Below are 6,201 nucleotides of genomic sequence, written 5' to 3' on the forward strand. Positions count from 1 at the left end.
CACAGGCCCAGCCGCTCTGCGGCACGTGGGATCCTCCCAGACCAGGGCATGAACCCGCGTCCCCTGCATTGGCAGGCAGACTCTCAACCACTGCGCCAACAGGGAAGCCCTTAATAACTTTATTTTACTTTACTTTATCTTCTTTCTTGCTTTCTTTCTTTCTTTCCTTCCCTCCTTTTGATGACGAATCATCCCAAATTGAGGAGGTGGACTTTGAGAGCAAGATTTATTATTTTTTCCCCTTTTCCTCTTTTTGTGAGTGTGTATGTGTATGCTTCTGTGTGAGATTTTGTCTGTATAGCTTTGTTTCCAAAATTGGTCCTAGGGTTCTATCCGTCTGTTTTTTTTTGTTTGTTTTTTAAATTTTTTTCTTAATAATTATTTTTTTATTTTAATAACTTTATTATATTTTATCTTACTTTATTTTATTTTACTTTATCTTCTTTCTTTCTTTTTTTCCTTCCTTCCCTCCTTCCTCCCTCCCTCCCTCTCTCTCTCTTTCTTTCTTTCTACTTGAAGTAATTCTTTCTTTCTACTTTTTCTCCCTTTTATTCTGAGCCATGTGGATGAAAGCCTCTTGGTGCTGCAGCCAGGAGTCACTGCCGTGTCTCTGAGATGGAAGAGCCAACTTCAGGACACTGGTCCACAAGAGACCTCCCAGCTCCACATAATATCAAATGACGAAAATCTCCCAGAGATCTCCATCTCAACACCACCAGCACCCAGCTTCACTCAACGGCTAGCAAGCTACAGTGTTGGACATCCTATGCCAAACAACTAGCAAGACAGGAACACAACGCCACCCATTAGCAGAGAGGCTGCCTAAAATCGTAATAAGTCCACAGACACCCCAAAACACACCACCAGATGTGGACCTCTCCACCAGAAAGACAAGATCCAGCCTCACCCACCAAAACACAGGCACTAGTCCCCTCCACCAGGAAGCCTACATAACCCACTGAACCAACCTTAGCCACTTGGGACAGACACCAAAAATAACGGGAACTACGAAACTGCAGCCTGCAAAAAGGAGACCCCAAACACAGTAAGATAAGCAAAATGAGAAGACAGAAAAACACACAGCACATGGAGGAGCAAGATAAAAACCACCAGACCTAACAAATGAAGAGGAAATAGGCAGTCTACCTGAAAAAGAATTCAGAATAATGATTGTAAAGATGATCCAAAATCTTGGAAATAGAATGGACAAAATGCAAGAAACATTTAACAAGGACCTAGAAGAACTAAAGAGCCAACAAACAATGATGAACAACACAATAAATGAAATTAAAAATACTCTAGATGGGATCAATAGCAGAATAACGGAGGGAGAAGAATGGATATGTGACCGGGAAGATAAAATAATGGAAATAACTACTGCAGAGCAGAATAAAGAAAAAAGAATGAAAAGAACTGAGGACAGTCTCAGAGACCTCTGGGACAACATGAAACACACCAACATTCGAATTATAGGGGTTCCAAAGGAAGAAGAGAGAAAGAAAGGGACTAAGAAAATATTTGAAGAGATAATAGTTGAAAACTTCCCTAATATGGGAAAGGAAATAGTTAATCAAGTCCAGGAGGCACAGAGAGTCCCATACAGGATAAATCCAAGGAGAAATACGCCAAGACACATATTAATCAAACTGTCAAAAATTGAATACAAAGAAAACATATTAAAAGCAGCAAGGGAAAAACAACAAATAACACACAAGGGAATCCCCATAAGGTTAACAGCTGATCTTTCAGCAGAAACTCTGCAAGCCAGAAGGGAGTGGCAGGACATACTGAAAGTGATGAAGGAGAAAAACATGCAACCAAGATTACCCAGCAAGGATCTCATTCAGATTTGATGGAGAAATTAAAAGCTTTAGAGACAAGCAAAAGCTAAGAGAATTCAGCACCACCAAACCAGCTTTACAACAAATGCTAAAGGAACTCCTATAGGCAGGAAACACAAGAGAAGGAAAAGACCTACAATAACGAACCCAAAAAAATTAAGAAAATGGGAATAGGAACATACATATCGATAATTACCTTAAATGTAAAGGGACTAAATGCTCCCACCAAAAGACACAGATTGGCTGAATGGATACAAAAACAAGACCCATATATATGCTGTCTACAAGAGACCCACTTCAGACCTAGAGACACATACAGACTGAAAGTAAGGGGATGGAAAAAGATATTCCATGCAAATGGAAACCAGATCAGAAATAAATGAAAAAGAAATGAAGGAAACAATAGCAAAGATCAATAAAACTAAAAGCTGGTTCTTTGAGAAGATAAACAAAATTGATAAACCATTAGCCAGACTCATCAAGAAAATAAGGGAGAAGACTCAAATCAATAGAATTAGAAATGAAAAAGAAGTAACCACTGACACTGCAGAAATACAAAAGATCATGAGGGATTACTACAAGCAACTCTATGCCAATAAAATGGACAATCTGGAAGAAATGGACAAATTCTTAGAAATGCACAACCTGCCAAGACTGAATCAGGAAGAAGTACAAAATATGAACAGACCAATCACAAGCACTGAAATTAAGACTGTGATTAAAAATCTTCCAACAAACAAAAGCCCAGGACCAGATGGCTTCACAGGCGAATTCTATCAAACATTTAGAGAAGAGCTAACACCTATCCTTCTCAAACTCTTCCAAAATATAGCAGAGGGAGGAACACTCCCAAACTCATTCTATGAGGCCACCGTCACCCTGATACCAAAACCAGACAAGGATGTCACAAAGAAAGAAAACTAGAGGCCAATATCACTGATGAACATAGGTGTAAAAATCCTCAACAAAATACTAGCAAACAGAATCCAACAGCACATTAAACGGATCATACACCATGATCAAGTGGGGGTTTATTCCAGGAATGTAAGGATTCTTCAATATACACAAATCAATCAACGTGATACACCATATTAACAAATTAAAGGAGAAAAACCATATGATCATCTCAATAGATGCAGGGAAATCTTTTGACAAAATTCAACACCCATTTGTGATAAAAACCCTCCAGAAAGTAGGCACAGAGGGAACTTTCCTCAACATAATAAATGCCATATATGACAAACCCACAGCCAACATCGTCCTCAATGGTGAAAAACTGAAAGCATTTCCACTAAGTTCAGGAACAAGACAAGGTTTCCCACACTCACCACTATTATTCAACATAGTTTTGGAAGTTTTAGCCACAGCAATCAGAGAAGAAAAGGAAATAAAAGGAATCCAAATCGGAAAAGAGGAAGTAAAGCTGACACTGTTTGCAGATGACATGATTGTATACATAGAGAATCCTAAAGATGCTACCAGAAAACTACTAGAGCTAATTAATGAATTTAGTAAAGTAGCAGGATACAAAATTAATGCACAGAAATCTCTGGCATTCCTATACACTAGTGATGAAAAATCTGAAAGTGAAATCAAGAAAACACTCCCATTTACCATTGCAACAAAAAGAATAAAATATCTAGGAATAAACCTACCTAAGGAGATAAAAGACCTGTATGCAGAAAATTATAAGACACTGATGAAAGAAATTAAAGATGACACAAATAGATAGAGAGATATACCATGTTCTTGGATTGGAAGAATCAATATTGTGAAAATGACTACTACCCAAAGCCATCTACAGATTCAATGCAATCCCTATCAAACTACCACTGGCATTTTTCACAGAACTAGAACAAAACAATTTCACAATTTGTATGGAAACACAAAAGACCCCGAATTGCCAAAGCAATCTTGAGAATGAAAAATGGAGCTGGAGGAATCAGGCTCCCCAACTTCAGACTATACTACAAAGCTACAGTAATCAAGACAGTATGGTATGGGCACATCAACAGAAAGATAGATCAATGGAACAGGATAGAAAGCCCAGAGATAAACCCACGCACATATGGTCACCTTATCTTTGATAAAGGAGGCAGGAATGTACAGTGGAGAAAGGACAGCCTCTTCAATAAGTGTTGCTGAGAATACTGGACAGGTACATGTAAAAGTATGAGTTTAGATCACTCCCCCACACCATACACAAAAATAAGCTCAAAATGGATTAAAGACCTAAATGTAAGGCCAGAAACTATCAAACTCTTAGAGGAAAACATAGGCAGAACACTCTATGATATAAATCACAGCAAGATCCTTTTTGACCCACCTCCTAGAGAAATGTAAATAAAACCAAAAATAAACAAATGGGACCTAATGAAACTTAAACACTTTTGCACAGTAAAGGAAACCATAAACAAGACCAAAAGACAACCCTCAGAATGGGAGAAAATATTTGCAAATGAAGCAACTGACAAAGGATTAATCTCCAAAATTTATAAGCAGTTCATGCAGCTCAGTAACAAAAAAACAAACAACCCAGTTCAAAAATGGGCAGAAGACCTAAATAGACATTTCTCCAAAGAAGATATGCAGACTGCCAACAAACACACAAAAAACTGCTCACCATCATTAATCATTAGAGAAATGCAAATCAAAACTACAATGAGGTATCATCTCACACCAATCAGAATGGCCATCATCAGAAAATCTAGAAACAATAAATGCTGGTGAAGGTGTGGAGAAAAGGGAACCCTCTTGCACTGTTGGTGGGAATGTAAATTGATACAGCCACTATGGAGAACAGTATGCAGGTTCCTAAAAAACTACAAATAGAAATACCATATGCCCCAGAAATCCCACTACTGGGCATATACCCTGAGAAAACCATAATTCAAAAAGAGTCATGTACCAAAATGTTCATTGCAGCTCTATTTACAATAGCCCGGAGATGGAAACAACCTAAGTGTCCATCATCGGATGAATGGATAAAGATGTGGCACATATATACAATGGAATATTACTCAGCCATAAAAAGAAACGACATTGAGCTATTTGTAATGAGGTGGATAGACCTAGAGTCTGTCATACAGAGTCAAGTAAGTCAGAAAGAGAAAGACAAATACCATATTCTAACACATATATATGGAATTTAAGGGGAAAAAAATGTCATGAAGAACCTAGGGGTAAGACTGGAATAAAGACACAGACCTACTAGTGAATGGACTTGAGGATATGGGGAGGGGGAAGGGTAAGCTGTGACAAAGAGAGATGGAGGCATGGACATATATACACTACCAAACTGAAGGTAGATAGCTAGTGGGAAGCAGCCACATAGCACAGGGAGATCAGCTCAGTGCTTTGTGACCACCTGGAGGGGTGGGATAGGGAGGGTGGGTGGGAGGGAGACGCAAGAGGGAAGAGATATGGGAACATATGTATATGTATAACTGATTCCCTTTGTTAAAAGCAGAAACTAACACACCATTGTAAAGCAATTTTACTCCAATAAAGATGTAAAAATCAAAACAAAGAATAAGGTCACGCAAATCACACTGCTTAGGTTTGCATCTCGGCTTGGTCACTACTTCCACTGGTACCTTAGGGAAGCCATTTGAGGGCTCATTGCTTCACCTTCCTCATGTGTAAAAGGGGAACGATAAGAAGGTTGCCTACCTTACAGGTTTGTTGTGAGGATTAAATTACTTAAGAAATGCCAGGCACTGAGAACTGTGTCTGGTATGTAGTTGTAATAAGTATTATCTTCTTTCATTTTGATGTATCATGGAAGTTTTCCAAAAGGACTGACAGTATAGCTAAAAGGCACCTCAATTGTAGATTCTTTTTTTTTTCTTTTAAGCGAATACTTATTTTTAGAAGTGAGACTAATCAGTGCCTCACCAGCATTAAATGTTTAGTGCCAACCCATGAAGACCTCTCTAGCACTTTAGAACCACGATGTTTGTACTAGAAAAAGTACTGGATTGAGAGTCAAGGATACCAGTGATAATTTTAGCTTTATAGTAATTGTTATATGACTTTCAGCAAATTACAAAGATCTAAATTGTAAACTTCAGTTTCCTAGTTCACAAGATAAGATGCATTGTTCTGTGTATATGTGTAATGGGGGTAGAGGGCCCTGATGCAAAAGTATTTAAATAGTACAACAGAAGTTGAAGGCTCACAATATAATAGAAGACATGTCTGAGTCTTATATTATCAATATTTGTGCCATGTGCTGCAATTTGTGCTTCATAAAGTTTAAGAAAGCACAAAAACATCTACCAATCATAGAACAGCAGTCTTCTTAAGGTTAGGAACATTATATCCTGCTGATAATCAATAGAATACATGAAACAGAGAA

The sequence above is a fragment of the Lipotes vexillifer genome, unplaced genomic scaffold, assembly GCF_000442215.2.
Source record: "Lipotes vexillifer unplaced genomic scaffold, Lipotes_vexillifer_v1.1 scaffold973, whole genome shotgun sequence".
Taxonomy (NCBI): Eukaryota; Metazoa; Chordata; class Mammalia; order Artiodactyla; family Lipotidae; genus Lipotes; species Lipotes vexillifer.